Source organism: Topomyia yanbarensis, chromosome 2, assembly GCF_030247195.1.
Source record: "Topomyia yanbarensis strain Yona2022 chromosome 2, ASM3024719v1, whole genome shotgun sequence".
Lineage (NCBI taxonomy): Eukaryota > Metazoa > Arthropoda > Insecta > Diptera > Culicidae > Topomyia > Topomyia yanbarensis.
In genome coordinates, this window is record NC_080671.1 from 37,088,648 (window position 1) to 37,105,993 (window position 17,346).

Consider the following 17,346-nt stretch of genomic DNA (forward strand, 5'->3'; position numbering starts at 1 on the left):
ATTTTCTGCTGTAAACAAACTTTCGCTGCAAAAACGGCTGGTCAGGTTCTAACTGTTTACATGGTTTAATGGCTAGTGAAGGGACAGTGTTACGTTCGCGGTTCAGCTGCCGTTATACGTGAATGAGTGATTGTATCATGGTCGACACCTTTTTGGGAATGACGAGTTACCATTGCGGGAGATGGAACTGAAATTTAATATTAATTTTAAGAAACGATTCTTCTAATCGTTGACAAACATTCGATTGTTTGAAGAACGATACAAGCTAAATTTCACGATCAGCACAAAACTATGGAGTTACCCATCAAAATCCCTGCCGTAACTATTAATCAACGTATTGAAAGTTTGTGAATGTTCTTGCAACAAAAAAAAAAAAGACTTCCAAGGAATGACGCAAAACTATGTATTGTTATAGAATTTAATAGCGCAAAAATGCCATCCATAGAAAAAAACCCTATCATAAACCAAACCGAGGAAAAATCCAATAGATGACATTCTGTGCGATAAAACTAAAAATACATCACGGTTCGGGACCGAAGCCAAAGTGGCATGTCGAAGGCGAGGACGGGCTGTGTGAAGGATCGTAAAAAATGCAACTTTCCGTTGTGTAGTACACAACACCAACATCAAAAACAACAACAACCGAAAAGTATCACTATCTTTAAGGGGGTTTTGGTTAAAAACGTTCGTTTGTTTGTTTTTTTTTGGAACAGAAAATATTATAAAGAGGTGGTGGTGGTGGTGAACGTCACACCTCTATTATTTATTTCGCCATGGTGAACCTTCCCGTCCAAAGTCGAAGTTTGTCTGAAGAGTGACAGCGCAAATGTCCAGATGATACTGAATAATTGAATGAAATTAAAGATTTATGCTCCAGTTCAGTGAGCATGATTCGTTTTTAGCAGTTCGAAGGTGGTTGTGTCTAGAGTCGGACATTAATTATTAATCGGTGAAAAAACGGAGGATAATGGTTTCGGTATTGGAATCGTTTTTCGATTAGTGAAATGTTTTCCACTGTTTTTATGCTGTACTCATGGCTATGAAGCATACGATTTGTTGTAAGTTAAGGGGGTAAACGTTGATATTTTAAACTGTCAATGCCTTGTGAATCTAGTAGTTTATTCATAAAATCTAAATCGTTTCTTTTACCCTCCCCCTACATTGAGGGGTTTGACGGTATTGCAAACATCATCAAGCATATTTCGTGCATCAGTACTAAGGAACCTCTGACAGACAATTGCTTTAAGATGGTTATTGCATTACGCCTCGATAGTGGTGCATCGAGGAGACCGAGAGGCTTAGGGGACTTTTTTATGTTTTGTGTTTTTTCATACTCTGCACCAGCTCCAACTAATGATCAACCATTAGCTTTTGCGCACTGGCGCACAGTGGGACCAATACAAAAACCTGTTTTAATCCACCTAGCGGTGCAATTGTGCCTTTCTCATTTCTCTAAACTATGGCACGGAGGCTTTTTATGTTCAACATAATCGTGGAAATGTCCATTACATTCTTAGTACACATTGCACTTATACACAATGGCATGCCAGCCACGAACTTGATGAGCTACGTGCCTAATCAGCATTAGATCAATGTTATCTGCTTGCTAACTCATTTTGTCATGCGGGGGTGGGTATGTGAAGAGGGCGAAAGTCCCATGAACGAACGACTCCCCAGCTTAAATTGGTATGCTTTGTGATATAGTGGTGGTTTAAAGATGATGGGGTTGAAAGGGAGGGGTATGAGGGCTGGATGGGGTGGTGGCCTGAGGGGTGATTTAAGGAGATTTTTAAAGGAGGGGAACGAACAGTAGAGGGGGGGTGTAACCCCTCTCCGTAATCCATCAACTACGCCCCTGTTAAAATCCAGAAACCCTATGCGAGTCGAAAAAAAAATTTGGCCGGGATTAGGTTGACGTTTTTCAGAGTGATTGCATAACCTTTCTATATGAGAAAGGCAAAAATGTGCCAAAATCCAAAAAAGTGAATCGTACTCAAATTTTTTTTCGAGTTTGCATCAAATCTCGACGTTTCATGCACCTTGAACACATTTAGCATCAAAAATAAAAATTCTATTTTTAATTTTTCCTATAGTTTGTATGAGAAATTTCTGTGTGGCCGCACTCTGAAACTCGTAATTCCGGAACCAGAATTCCGATCGATCCAAAATTCAATAGCAGCCGATGGGAAGGTTGCACCTTTCATTTGAGACTAAGTTTGGGCAAATCGGTCCAGCCATCTCTGAGAAAAATGAGTGACATTATTTGACACATACGCTCATACATACACACACACATACATACACACATACACACACACACACATACACACACATACATACATACATACACACACATACAGACTTTTTCCGATCTCGACGAACTGAGTCGAATGGGATATGACACTCGGCCCTCCGGGCCGGGATTAGGTTGACGTTTTTCAGAGTGATTGCATAACCTTTCTATATGAGAAAGGCAAAAAGATGGGACAAAACCTATTTGAAGCCTTAGATGTCATTTTAGAGCCAGCATTTCTTCGTAGGATATGTTTACAATATTCTTCTGCAACTTTTTAAAAAGAATATTTTTTGGTTGTACTTGTAGAGTACCCGAGCAAAAAAAAAATTTTTTAGAGGGTCGATGTCTTCGACAAAGTTGTAGAATATTATGTTTTGTATAACTTCTTCTAAGATACCATAGACATCAGACCTCATTTTTGAGGCAAAATTGTTGTTTTTTGTAAAAATCAGTTTTTTGACTTATCCATGCTAAAAACTCTAATTGATTAATTTAATATGTTATACTTGCAGGTATCACTAAAATACACCTTTTTGTTGAAGAAACTAATAACGTAAAATCAATATTTTGGCTTCTAAAACTATTTTTTATATATATTTGTTCTATTTTCATCAAAAATTTCTGATATTTTGTGAACTTTTGTGCAGCCGAACTTTGGCTATTCCGATACTCTATTATTCCTAGAATAAATTTTATAGGGGAACCCGGGGCTATTCGGACCTACTTAAGCAAATTGCCCTTTTAGGTGGATAAATGTGAAAAAAGTTACCGGTCAAAATTCCTAATTGTTAGTTTGAAACCTCAGCTACATTTTGGTGCCATAAAAGGTTCATTTGAACCACTCAATGGCAGCGCTAGGCGACGATTTGCAAACCTCTACGTTCTTCCAGCCTTTTACAATGTAGGGGTAATTCGGACCTCCCTACGAGGCAATTCAGACCGTCATTTTTCTTTAATTTTTTTACAATGGAATTATGTTTACCTATGAATTAATTACAAGAGACACTACTGAAGAAGCAAAAAATATTGCTTTACAAAAACTTAATCTGGTATGTCACAGCTGTCGATTGGCGGCCCATGTATTTTTTTTTTTGCTATGGCGTGTGCAATGGTGTGCGCAGCCGCAAGCCGCTGAACGGTGGTTGACGGAATAGGGGGTCCGAATAGCCCCGTACGCTCATATCGCACAAAAGTGGTGAGCGTCTCGAAAATATCTCTGTTTTCACCCAAACAAAAATCATTCCATAAAATAGGAGCCTCAAGCTTTCCAAAACACTTACCTTACTTTTATTTTTTCACTTTTATTTGCTTTCTTTAATCACAATTTTTCCATCATAATGAATTTTGTTTTGAGCATGGCAAAACAACGAAACACGTATCTCCTTTCTACAAAGAACAAAGAATCAACTTCAGCTCTCAAAGTTAAGTTTCAGCATGGCGGTTCCACGAATATGTACGATAGTTAGAAAGTATTGATCTTTTCTGAGAAATATCGGTGTCTGTTCCGACAGCATGAAGTAACAAGTTACTTTACGCTTGTCCGGACATGCCGTAGACTCAGGTGATTCGCATTTCTAATGCCAAAAGACCTTGATTCCTACGGTAGCAGACAAAAAGTTAAGTCGCCGGTGAGCTCTAAGCTTGCATATATGATGCTTCCACGCTTTTCTAAACTTTCTCCCTTGCTCTTCCTTGAGTACTATGGCTCTAAATATTGAAAAATATACTTCACCTTCCAGTCCCTTGCTAATTAAATGCATACGAATGGTGCCCACTAAAACACTGCTTTAGGCCAATTGTAACGGGCCGTGATTCTGAATTTGATATTCATTGTACGGTTCAGGTATGTGCGGGCGTAGGGACTCGCGATCGCGCGTGTCATCGCGAAGAGCTCGAGCATTTGTACGTTAACGTGTTCGATCGCGTGTGCATTTGTACGTCGCGTGTGCTAACGTGTATGTAACTTGGCGTGTATAAATTCTTTTTTATAACCATGTGCCTTTCGCATATTTGCGTGTGTTCTTGGATAATCGCGCGCGGAACGTGAATCTAATACTTTATTTTTGATGCACGGCTAAGATACTAAAAGAGAGTGAGATCTTCCATATCACTAGAGTTCCCGGTGATGTCGCCAAGGAACGTGTTGTCTAGTAGATATGAGCTTTATTTTTTGATTGGTCCTACTGAATGTATGGACCTAAGTTATTAGGACAGAGAGTAATAGTTCCCGGACGTGACCGATTCATGAGCGCGCGAAAACGTACGTAAGGTTCGCGTTTGAGACAGCGCACAGTGGATCCACTCCATACAAAAGCTGGACAAAACCTCAAAAGTAGATTAAAATGTCTAAAAATATCATCTAAGGGTAATTTTGGTGCGCTGATTTTGATTAAATTAGGACGCTAAAATGCAAATTAGATATCCTAGGGTGGTTCTAAAAGTTTTTTTTTAATTTCGCGAAAGTGAATTTTATTAACTTCTCAAAACAGATACTTCGTAAGTGAACAGAAACATTTTGATTTCCTTGGGTAGTTCTTAGTAACGAGTTAGATAGGGTGGTTCCAACTTATCGAAATCTGGTGAATAAAAAATGATGTAATTTTATAAATTTGTTTGTAGATCTTCAGTCCAATCTAAATACCATCGTAGAAAAAATAATCCCTTTTTTACTTATTTATAAACGTATGCGTTTAGAATAGTTATAAAAGATAGCATGTCCTAAGGTGTTTGATATAATGCCTTAAATTTTTATTGTTTTATTTATTTATAGTTATCGCCAAAGCTATTAAAAAATGACAGGTTTATTTGATTTTGAAGAAGATCTCAAATCATGCTCTACTATGCTCCATTCACAGTTGCTCATACGATGCATACTGCAGCTAAGCCGCTCAATACTTTTCCATTGATTTTCAATTCCAATGATGATATGAATATCTCTCCTTGTGGGTACTGACTTGGTTTTGCGTACGAAATCATCCTGACCATTCTTACTATATTCCTGCCTATACTTTGCACTGTATGTGTATGCTTTGAAATAGAGGCGTTAGCATTTTTGCATGAAACTCTCACCAATTTGGAAGTGAATTATTGAGGGAGATTTTGAATTTGAATTTGGTTGATTGTGATAGCTTCAATAGAGAGTTTGCACTTGAAAATAAATGTTGCATTACTGGCCAATAACTAAAATTCGGGTAAAAAGAACACTTCTCACACTCACGTATTTACTTTACATCGGTCACCAGTAAAGTTAACGACCAATACCTACCAAAGAGATAAGATTCATGGGAAGATATAATAATAGTTGCAGTTAGTTTGCCTCGTTGGCTTGTATTTATTTGAATTTTTCTATACTGCAGATAACTGTGAAAATGTAGAAACAAGAGTCATAGTTGCAAGACGGTTAAGGTATACTTATATTTGTATCCATGGAATCGCCCCAAACCCTGAATTTACAAGCAGTGTTCAGAAAAAAAAATCCACCGGTGAATGATAATGCAAAACTTCATGAAATAAAAAAAATACCATGCGTCTCCATGAAAAAACTAATTTTACAAATGTCCAAATATCAACCTTCGGCGCAAAACGGCGCAAGATAGCACTATGATTTTTGAAAACTAGATAAAATTCTACGTCAGTTGTACTAGATGAGATCCTTTTACACGGTTTTACCGATAAAGAGATGACACTCTGAATGTAAATTGGTCCGTGTTAAACAACATAGTTATAATGATTTTATTGGTAACTTTTTAAATACTCATTATTTCTCAAATCGAAATACACCAATGAATTCCTGAGATGATTTTCTATTAGAAACGCCTATATGTGTTGTTAAATTGACGTTGTGGTACCTATTGGAGCGAGATGAATTAGAATGAACAAAAACTTTTTGTCACTCAAATTCTTGCAGATTTTCAAGACCATGTACGGTTCAAAAAAATGTAGCACTTAAATTTTTCAATCGATTGACTCAAAAATTTGGCGAATACAACTTTAGGTAATGTACATTTAGAAAAAAATATAAAAGGTGTGAAAATCGACAATAAATTTTGGAGGTTTTGGCCGGCCCGGCCCCACTGTGCAGCGTTTGAAACTTCGTAAGTGTTAAGAGAACGTTTTAGCATTACCGGGGTGTTATTAAGTTTGCGCGATCGCGAACGTAAGGGTGCGTTGTTAATCGCGAAGGGCTTAAGCGTTCGTATGTTAACGCGTTTGTCACGTGTGCTCGCGTTCATGTGACTTCGCGTGTACAAAACTGGATTTTGTAACCGTGTGGCCATTCCTATATACGCGTGCGTTCTTGGATGGTCACGCGGATCTTCATTCTGATAGTTAGTTTTCGGTGTACAATTCACATTCCAACAGGGAGTTAAAGTTACCCCATATCACTAGAGTCCTCGGTTATATCGCCATGTAACGTGGTGTTCAGTGGATATGAGAGCTTTCTTCTTTTAATTGATCCAATTGAAGCCATGGACCTAGTCTGCTGATATCAAGGATAGAATCATCCGGAAGTGACCGATTCATGATCGTGCGACCACGGGAGTTTTTAGGTTCACGCTTGAGTTTGAAAATTTATAGGAGCTGGGACATTCACTTTATCACCGGGGTGTAATCATGTTTACGAGATCACGGGTGTAAGTGCCGTGGATGGTCGCGAAGGGCTCAAGCATTTATATATTAACGTGTTTGTCGCGTGTATAATTTCGATTTTATAATGATGTAGCGTGTATTCTTGTTTGATCGCGCGCGAATCGTGAATCTGATGCTTAATTTTTAGTGTATGGTACAGATGATAGAAGAGAGTCCGATTCCCCGTATCACTAGATATCATGTCACCATGGAACGTGGCGTTTAATGAATATGAGCGTCACTTTTTTGATTGGTTCAACTGTAGACATAAGTCCAGACTGCTAGGACCGAGGTAAGAACAAGTTTTTATGAAAGCCGTGAAGTCAAAGTATCGTGAATTATACCAACCAACAGCCTATAATTTATCGAACATATATAAACAGTGCTAAACACATGTGCAAAACTGCACTTTTGGGTTTGATTTGGTTGAAGTAATGTCGCCTTTTTATGATACGGAGCACCTGTTGTGTTCGGGTATGATAATGATGGCTTAAAGCAAGAACCTTCTCGAAGTTTTTAAATTGAAAATAGTTCATTATTGGAATATTTTGAAATAAATTGAATGAAAATATGACAAAGATGAAAACTATTTTAAGAATAACTGAATTTCAACAAGTTTTCAACTATTAATTCGGCCTTAATGAGCAGTTCACTATTTCTCACGGCGAAAATCAAATGTTTAATTAACTTTCGTTTATTTTTTTCCCGGAACCCAGTTAGAAGCCCTAGCCGTGAAACAAAGCCGCTGCAGTAGGTGAAATGACTTCGGGTACTTTTTGGAAAGGGGTGCATAGAATGGTTGAAATCCGCTGGGTTAGAACAAAAAAAAAGCTGCTGTTGCAAAAGTTCCCAGAACACACTCTGTACGTCCGAGTTGCTTCTAGGTCGGCGGAAGGTTCATGCCAAAAATAATTGCCAACAAAACACGTAGCATTACGTGATGCGAGTACATACAGTCATGCGCTTATTTCACTTATGTGTAGAGCTTAGGGAAAGATTTTTTTTTCTTTGGCAGAAAAGCAACTTTTATTCTGAATGAAGTTACGCCATTGTGGAATGGAAGGAATTGGTCGAGTATCGTTGGTAAAGTACTTTCTAATCAGACACGAACCCGTCGTCAGTGATTGAACTCTAACCTACTATCGGTGCAGTTTATGCTGTAGAAACATAAACAACACTACAGCTTATAAACTTTTCCGTAAATTTCTACACTCCGGCAGGGAATTTTCCTTCACGTTCGAACCCACGGAAGCATCATTTGCGGCAGACCAGCAGCAGCAACGGCTGCAATATTGGTAAAGTTTAGTCCAAGTCTGGAGTTGGTTGGTTGGTTGGAAGGTCTGTTAGCTGGGCTAGCAGGGCAGATACATTCCTGGTTAACTTTTGACGGTTTTCAAAATTTATGGTGTTTCGGTTGGTTCCTTCGCTCGACCGGTCTCGCCCGGACTGTAGTAATAAGTAGAGTGAAAGCACAAGTTCGAAATCACTTGCTCCACGCTATCGAGCTTCCCGTATCGTCTGCATTGCTAGTAAAGGGAACAATTTATAAAATAGTTAGATAATAGTTCATTCAGGTTAGCCAGATTTCGAGTGACTCAAATTTTCAAGTGGAACATACTTTTAAGCTGTTCGGAACATTAAAAATCGGGATGGGAATTGCATCATCTGACGTAACAATTGATGGGATAATTGAGGTCTGGGACTGCAGTCGCCGCCAGTATTGATTTTTAATATGAATATTTTCGTGTGCAGCTCTCCATTTTTCTATCTAGATTTTTTTTACAGTCAATGGCTTATTTATTGCAATGGCTTAACCAATTTGATCCCCATCTACCATCGAATGTGGACACGTGATTGATATCAATAATTCAAACCAGACGTACCTTCATGGTTTATTCAAAGTTTATGATGATTTACCGATTTTTAATCAATTGGGCACGATACTGTTTTATTAATTACTCAACTAACAATCTATGACTAGTTTTATAATCAGACGGCACCCGTCGAAAAACTATACACAGAAACCGCTTAGGAAAACTCATCTACAGAGATCAAGTACAACAGGCCACATTATCATTGCCTGAACCACAAACCGTTGCCAAATATGTGGTTTGACAATTTGTCAATTGCAAAAGCAGCGTCCAGTACCATAAAATGAACAGCCAGCACAATCAACGAGAAAAATAACAACAATAGCGATGACTTCACACTTGTGACCCGTAAGTGCAAAGAACATTTGATCGCAAGCGTCACGGCAGCGGTTGCACTATACGACAACGTGTATGACAACGAGGGAGAAATGTATGACACCCAAGGCGCAATTGACAAATGGAAGGAAACAACTACAACCTGTCTTTTCCCCAAAGAAAAAAAAATAGATTAAACAGTATGCTCATACGGGCACAAGACCTAACTGTATAAACTTGGATTTTAATGTTTCGTGTTCCTCTCGTCAGTAACTGACACCAACTTACTGTCAGTTAGACAATGTAACAAAACTAACGCAAAATTAGTGTCAGTTAGACACTAAATCCAAACTGTTCACACAACATATGAGAACGCCTAAAGCAACTGGTTGATGTCGAGTGATGTCTCGGTTAATAAGCCGCTATGGTGGTTTTAATTTCAGCCTGATCTAAAATTGAACTTTTCAACGTTTCAAGAAAGAGCTTGACTGCCTTCAATGAAGTTTTAGAACAACCCTCTTTAGACAAATTTTCTGAAGACATGTAAGCTCTAACTTTCATACTTTTTCTGTTCCACAAGAATTCCAAAAATAAGTTTTAGGGTGTTCCTTAAAAAATGGGTTTATTGATATAACTTTTGTAGTATTTACTTTACGTTGAAGTAACTTTTGGACAATGTTAAAATTCTTTTAAGGCGCATAACCTGTGCTAATTCACCAACTACTAAGCTATTTTCGTTCTAAAGTCATGAGAACTTTTATATGAAAAATATAATTTTCTCAAATATGATTACTTTCTTTAACATTAGATACCATTTCCACCATGAGAAATGACGTACTTTTTAGAATACATCAACAAAAATGCCAATGTGTATCTTGTAATATAATTTTTTAAAAGCAGTCAAATTTTTTAGTAAAAAGTGCTTATAACTTTCTAATGAAATGAATTTTGAAACAAACTGATTTCCCTCAAAATATTTAAAAGTATTTCTAAAACTATATGAACGAAAAATTAAAGCTGCAAAAGTTATCTCTTTTCATTTTTTTAAGAAGCACCCCACGTATTTTTGTTAAATTTCTTGTGAAATGAAAAGTACAAGACGTCAACACTCAGTGCCTTCGCCAAAGTTCTTTTTAATGCATTTTTCTCTGATTTTATGAAAGACTGTGAAACTCTGTCTCGAACCACGAAAAAGTTATTTTCAAATTTTTGTAAAATTAGAACCACCCTACTTACTATTAAATTTTTTAGAAAAATATTGTTTTTTAATATGACTTTCGCAGTTTTCGTGCTATGCTTACATGTTCTCTAGATGATTTTCAGAGTTTTTGAAGACGAACATTTTCTTCTAAGATATCCAAACTGTCGCTTCTATTTTAATAACATATAAATACTTTTATTTTCAAAAATTTGTTTTTTAATCAATTTTGTGAAACTAAAAAAAGTAATGGAATGTAGTACCAAGGCTTTGCTCACTGAAATATCTTATTGAATGTGAGTGCGAGATCAGTTTGTAAGTTTTGTTTTTTTTTGGGAGTTGTCCTGATGGAGTTCTAGAGCTTGGTTCTCAGAAGGTCTATCGGAATCACTCACTACAATTTCAGATGCGACGGGAAATGACACCCACTAAAACACTGCTTAAAGCCAATCGCAGCAGACCACGATTCTGATTGTGATATTGAGTGTACGGTTCAGATGTTCGGGAGATGGATCGTTATGATCGCATGTGACTGAGCGTTTATTTGTGTGCGCCTGAGACCGCGTTAGTCAGATCGCTATAACTTTCGCTAATTCATCGGAACGTTTTCGTGTTTATTAAAACTTGGGCGTAGATGTACGTGGTTGATCTCGATTGCATGTTCGTCTTTGTGGATCATCGCGAAGGGCTCGAGCGTTTGTAGGTGTTCGAACGCGTAGGAAATCCTCTAATATGCCGGGACTCATCCGGCCGTCCGGGTAAGCTCAAGGTTAAACCTCGAAGCCACGTGTCGCTCACCATTCCTGGTTCGAAAGCATTTTGCCAGAATACTCATAGTCATCGCCTCGATCGCGATCCCGCACGTTTTTGCATGTCAAGACAACCGTCACTGACTGTGTTCTCGGAATCGATCGAACACCGTTCCGGACCCGTATTCATTCCGCATTCCGAAATTTACTCAAACTACACCACGATCCAACTTATCACCAGGATCCATCGTCGCTCCGTAATTACCATCATGACAAGATCCCGCCATCGCCATTGTGATCATTGCCGCCATCAGCATAGTTAACTTCAGCCACCATCGTATTCAATTATTGTCTTATCAAATTTAGGTCACCACACATCTGCAATTTCCCCTCGGCACTCGTGTAATAAATGAGCCCTCCAGAAATTCCATACTATAAGTCGGAGTTTTGCGAGTCCCTGAGTCTGGGACATTGCGTATTCCCGAGTCGACAGCCTTATAGACGACCACAATTGAATATTCACTTTCGTGACTATTGTTGAATTATCGCGCAGAGCTCGAGTGTTTGAATGTTAACAGGTTTGATCGCGTGGCCTGCATCATAGAGTGTATGCAATTTCGCATGTTTAAATTCGTTTGAATAACAGTGTGCTTGCATATTCGCGTAGGCATTTCAATGGTGTATGGTTCAGATCTACAAGGAAATCAGTTTCCCCATATGACTAGAGTATCAGATCATTACGTCCTGGGACTTCTTATGTATGAGTTTGTCTTTTTATGATACGACACTGAAGGCTACGGACGTGAACGATTGTCGATTCGTAAGTGCTAACAAACTGACTTGATCACCGGAGCGTTTTATGTATGCAAGATCGTGGGCCTAGGTGTGCGTGGATGATCGCGATTGTATGTTTGCATGCGTTACCAATTTTTGTATTATCGTGAAGGGCACAAGCGGTTTAAGGTTAACGTGTTTGATCGCGTGGATGCTTTTATACCGTGGAATAACTTTGCGTGTTCAATTTTCGTGTTGTTTGCATATGTGGGTTGGCTTCTGAATGTTCACACGGGCCATCATTCTTAGAAAATGAGCTCCTCGTTCTCACTGGAGTCCCCAGTAATAGTGCCTTGAAACATGTTGTCTAGTGTATATAAGTTCTGCATTTTAGACTGAGAGCGCCCGGACGAGTACGATTCGTGATTTTATGAGAGCGGGCGGTTGAATGTTGGCGCGTTGACTTAATCATCGAAGGGATTTCACGATTTTAAGATCATGGAAGTAGGTATGCGTAATTGCGTTTACGACAGGATTTGTATTAACGCGAAAGGCTCGATCGTGTAAATTATTGTGCGTGTTTTTCATCCGGTGGGAGTTTGTATGTCACGTATGCTAGCATGGTTATAATGTTGCTTGTACTAATGCCTTTCTTAAACTATGTGGTCGTTTGCAAATTCCCGTGTGCTTTTGAGTGTCACCGAGAAAGAAAAAGTAAAATAAGAAACAACACAATAATTGGACATACATTCAGTAAAGATTAGATAGATGTATAATTCATATACTATATTAGAGAAAGACATTAGATATTGTGCCTATCAAGAGCAAAACGGGAAAGAAAATAAAGGAGGAAGAAAGCAAAAACATACAACACACGAAAACAATATATAGGTATTCCGTACACCATAGAAATAGTACAAACACTAACTAATGATAAAACTTTGGTTTGGGTTGGTCAGAGCAGGAAAAAGCATGTAACATAAAAAGGTCCAATAAGCCCTCCCGCCTCCTCGATGCACCACTATCAGTGCATATTGCAATTAACATATTAAAGCAGAATTCCATATGAAAAGCTGTAGAATGTATGTATGTAGAATAGAATATGAATAGCTATTTTCTTAGTTGACACCATAACTTTTAACAGCTTTAACATTTGTGTATCGTAAGTTTTACTCACAAAAATAAGTAAGCTTGATAGTTATCACCTTTTGTTTGAGCCTCCACAGTTGTTATTACTACTAGTAGAACTCAAGTTTTGCAATTAAATTGATTGGATTCCGTTGAAGCAGTGCTGTCAAGGACGGTTTCAGGTTAAAAATAAAATTTTGATATAACTTCGTTTTCTTGTAATATTATTATTGAGCGGCAGCTGAGGCTGTGTGTGATTTTGTTTTGCAGGCAGGGATACGATCATTATCGCCAATGTGATAATTATATCTTCTTCTTAGGACGTCATCATAGCTCAGGGATAGCATAAGTGTTTATGCATTGGGCTGTGGAGTCCCAAGGGTTGCAGGTTCGAATCCTGCATCTGGAGTGATACTTCTCTTCCGAAGGAATAATAAACCTTACTACCTATAGCACTTTACTACACTGCATTAGGAACAATGGCATATCTTGGGGTTTTAGCTCCTTGTACATAAGTTCGTCTATGTATGGGGCATCAAAAATCCGGCTACGCAATTGAATTACTGCATAGCAGATTATATGAATTTCCGTAATCGGATTCACAAAGATCAAAAGAAGAATAATGAGGCCGCTGAACAGAATTGAGTTTACAATGTCCTATCAGTGCCTTTACTACAATGTGGTAATTATGCTTCAAAAAATACAACAATTTCTTTAACATTTTGAAAAATAAATAAGCTACACTGGTGTGGTTGGCATGTTCTGATGCAACCTGAAAGCGAACAATTCCGCTTGGAATACGGTACAGCATTTAACAAGCAAATAGGATTGGTCTAATCTCATTTGACGATAGTAGACACCGGCACCGACCAGGGATATAATGCACTTCAGAGCAAATAAAGAGAAGAATAAAAAACGCTCTTTGCACTTTTCTTGCGAACCACCGCTCTTCTCTTTCACAATAAACCTCTTCACTCCGATGTGTGTTGCTCCAATACGTGCGTTCTACTCCATGGCCACACGCCTCAAAGAGCAGCAATAAAGAGGCTTTTTGATGTGAATCTTAGTCCCACGCGCACGGAAGCAGAGAAGGCAACCAAAAAAGACTTTAAAAACGTTCTTTCGATCAAACATTATCTGAATTGTAGTTTGATTCGCCTTCCTACCTTCTTGCCAGTGAGGGAAGGTACAAAAAAGTGGCTCTTCAAGGTGACTCTTTGAACGAAATTGTGCAGCTCTTTGTGCACAGATCTTTCTCTTTTTCGTTTTCAAGTTTCTCTTTGTGCGGTCGTTCTGCACAACGCAGTGCTTTATTTTTCGTCGGTGTTATTCTGCTCTGGCACATTGTTTGAGCAAATAACAAGCCTGACACCGACTCGGCCATGCCTGGCACCGACTCGGCCATCCAACAAAGAACTGTCAGTGTAAAAAACTACGAGTTCTTAAAACTGTTGCTCCACACATCTAGACAACCAAGCACAAGTAAGTCCTTCTTGTTTCAGAACCACATACAATAGTTTAATGTCCAAGAGTGCAGTATGTCGCATATAAAAGCTCATTAAGTTTCCTCAACAAGTCATCATCGTCAAGGTTCCATTAAAGTGGTGACAGCACACCACCTTGGGGGCATCCTCGAACACTCAGTTTTCTAATCTCCATTTGTCCTAACTATGAGCACAGATGTCAGTTGCTAAGCATGGCGTGTATGTAATTCGTGATAGATAAAGGTGCTCCATGATCTCGTGCTGTTCCCATAATCGATTTGGAAGATCAGCTGACAATCGCGAGCTAATTTGATCCAGTCCTAACAAGAGGTGGGCAAACTGATTCAGTTTAGAGAGCGAATCACGGTCGATTCACTCAGAAAAAAGAATCTAGAATCTCTTAATCGTCGGATTCAATGTCGGTTCTCAAGGTAAAGAGGGACAAGTCTGTCTTTGCCGTGAGACATGTTGGTAGACTTGAGCGATTCGTAGTAACACTGCCTAAACTCGACTCCTACTAGCAGAAGACAAAATATTAGTCCGTAAGATTTTTAGCCTGTTTCTAATGACCCTGCTACTTCTGGTTTTCCGATCCGTATATTTCACACCCTTGCTCTCACTTGAGTACCATGGTTCTAAAATTTTCATAACTTTCCCTACTTATTAATCTCTAGTAAATTGAAGGTTAAAAAATAAAAGTTATAGACAAAATGATTTAATTTCATTCCCCGTTGATATGCATGTTGCATTGCATGAAACACATGGGAATTAAATTTACAATTATTTCCGCCACGCTAATAAAATGTATTCTGTTGATTTTGGATTTGGATAAGTTTATTTAAAATTCGAGAAAAAAAAATTCAAGAGGTTAAATTTCGGTCCTCGTGGTATATGAACAGTGAGATAGCACTGGTGCAAATAATCAACAAAAAATTATTTGAATCTGCCTTCTCCCGTATTGTGAGCAATAAGCAAGCATCGCATTTTATTATACATTACTTCCGAATTTTTAAAACAAGCATTCCTACGCCAAAAAGGAAGCCCAAAAAAAAGGTCAAACGGAAACCCAGCGCTGACGTTCATGCTCACTGCTCATGTATAATATTGTAATGCATTTCCCCTGATGATTATGGCGTTCCGGGTGGGTGTTCCATATTTATTCGGTGCTTATCGCACACTGCAAACGGACGCTTCGGATGCGAGACGAAGCTATATTTATTGTCGTCTGCGACCAGAACTGACGGCAGCGTGAACTTTACCATATGGTAGTCCGATTTTGTTAGCGCCATGTCAGAGATATATTTACGCCGATAGGTTTTTCGAATGGAGTAACTAAGCAGAAAGAAAGAAAGCAGTGTTTATATGTGAATAGCCTGTCAAGTGCGAAATGGTGATGGGTGGCGTAATAAGCGCTTATGACCGTTTTACAGCACTGAAAACAGTAGACGCCGGAGAATCTTCAACCATTTCGACTGCCCTTGCACGCTTCGAATAAATTCTTCAACAAGCTACCCAATCAATATCGTAACCCTTCTATTCGTTCCACCAACGGTAAATTATTTCCTTTGTCTACTCCATTCAACGCCCATCCAAGAACCCATTCGATTCGTGTCAACCGCAGAGAATGGCAGGAAAATTATGCTGCACTACTTTCAGTTTCAGTCCCACTGACAGAATCGATTCAGTGTATCAAAGGGTCTCAACATAATGGCCAGCACATCCCAGCCAGACACCAACCACCCTCCCACCGCACGGCAGGACAATCTCACCCTCAATCTACAACGAGAACGACGTTGGTTCCTTCGGTATCCTAGCACTTTTCCGATACGCTTTCTTTCACTTTTGTTGCATGCAGAAAGAATGCAATATTCAACACAATATGAAGCGATATACCTAGTACCCGAACGGTGCCGGTGAAAAGTGGGTTTTGTGTAGTCACAGACACAGGTCGCCTAGCTGACTACTTTTCCCTATGCCTGCCGCTTAAGGGCTCACCATTCATTCATTGCCTTCGTCATCAACAATGGGTGTAGAGTGCCTGCGACGCGGATAAACTGATTAAAGTGAAGGAAGTAAACCGAGGGCTTGGTTCGGTTCTACTTGTTCGAAAAAGGAATAACGGGTGGTCAGGTCTGTCGGAATCCTATGGTTTGGGGGTGCGCTACGTAGTTAAGACGCTGGTCTCATGGGCCAGTCGACGACATATGTTTCAGCCTCAGGAGCAGAAAGTTTTTGTGTGTTGTTATGGTTTGAATTGCGTCAGGTTCTACCTTGTTTAGGTATAGTATTAAAAACTTGCAAACATGACATTTCAAGAACACAATCTTGTCTAAATTCGACGTTTCGGCATATTTGGGTTCAATTTCAGGCATTCGATAAAATGCGTTTTTTTGTACAATGTATTTTTGTTGTAGTTGGATTACAGTCTACCTTAATTCCGAGAATTTTCGGTTCCTTGCGAAATAATATCGTTGCACCGGCAAGTTTCACGGGTCGGTCGAAAGCAACGTGGTGGGAGTTGCAGCAGCGTGCAATAGCGCATTTTTCGGGGACAATATTGAAACCGGTTGCTTCGGCCCACCAGCCTACGGCGTTAACAGCAGCCTGCAATTTTATCCTGGTTCTAGCTTTTGTTTTTCCGATCGCCACCAAAATGATATCATCAGCATATTAGAATATAAATACTCCTTTCGGTAAAGCATCGAATAGAGTATTCATGCTTACGAGAAAAAGAGTGACTGCCAACACGGATCCTTGCGGTACCCCATTGGCTTCCCGGAAGGTATCAGATTTGTTTCCTCCAATACACACTCGGAAGGTTCTGTTCCTGTGAAAGTTCTGGACGAAGCGGCCCATATTTCCTCTTATTCCCCACTGATGCAATTGCCGTAGTACACCCTCT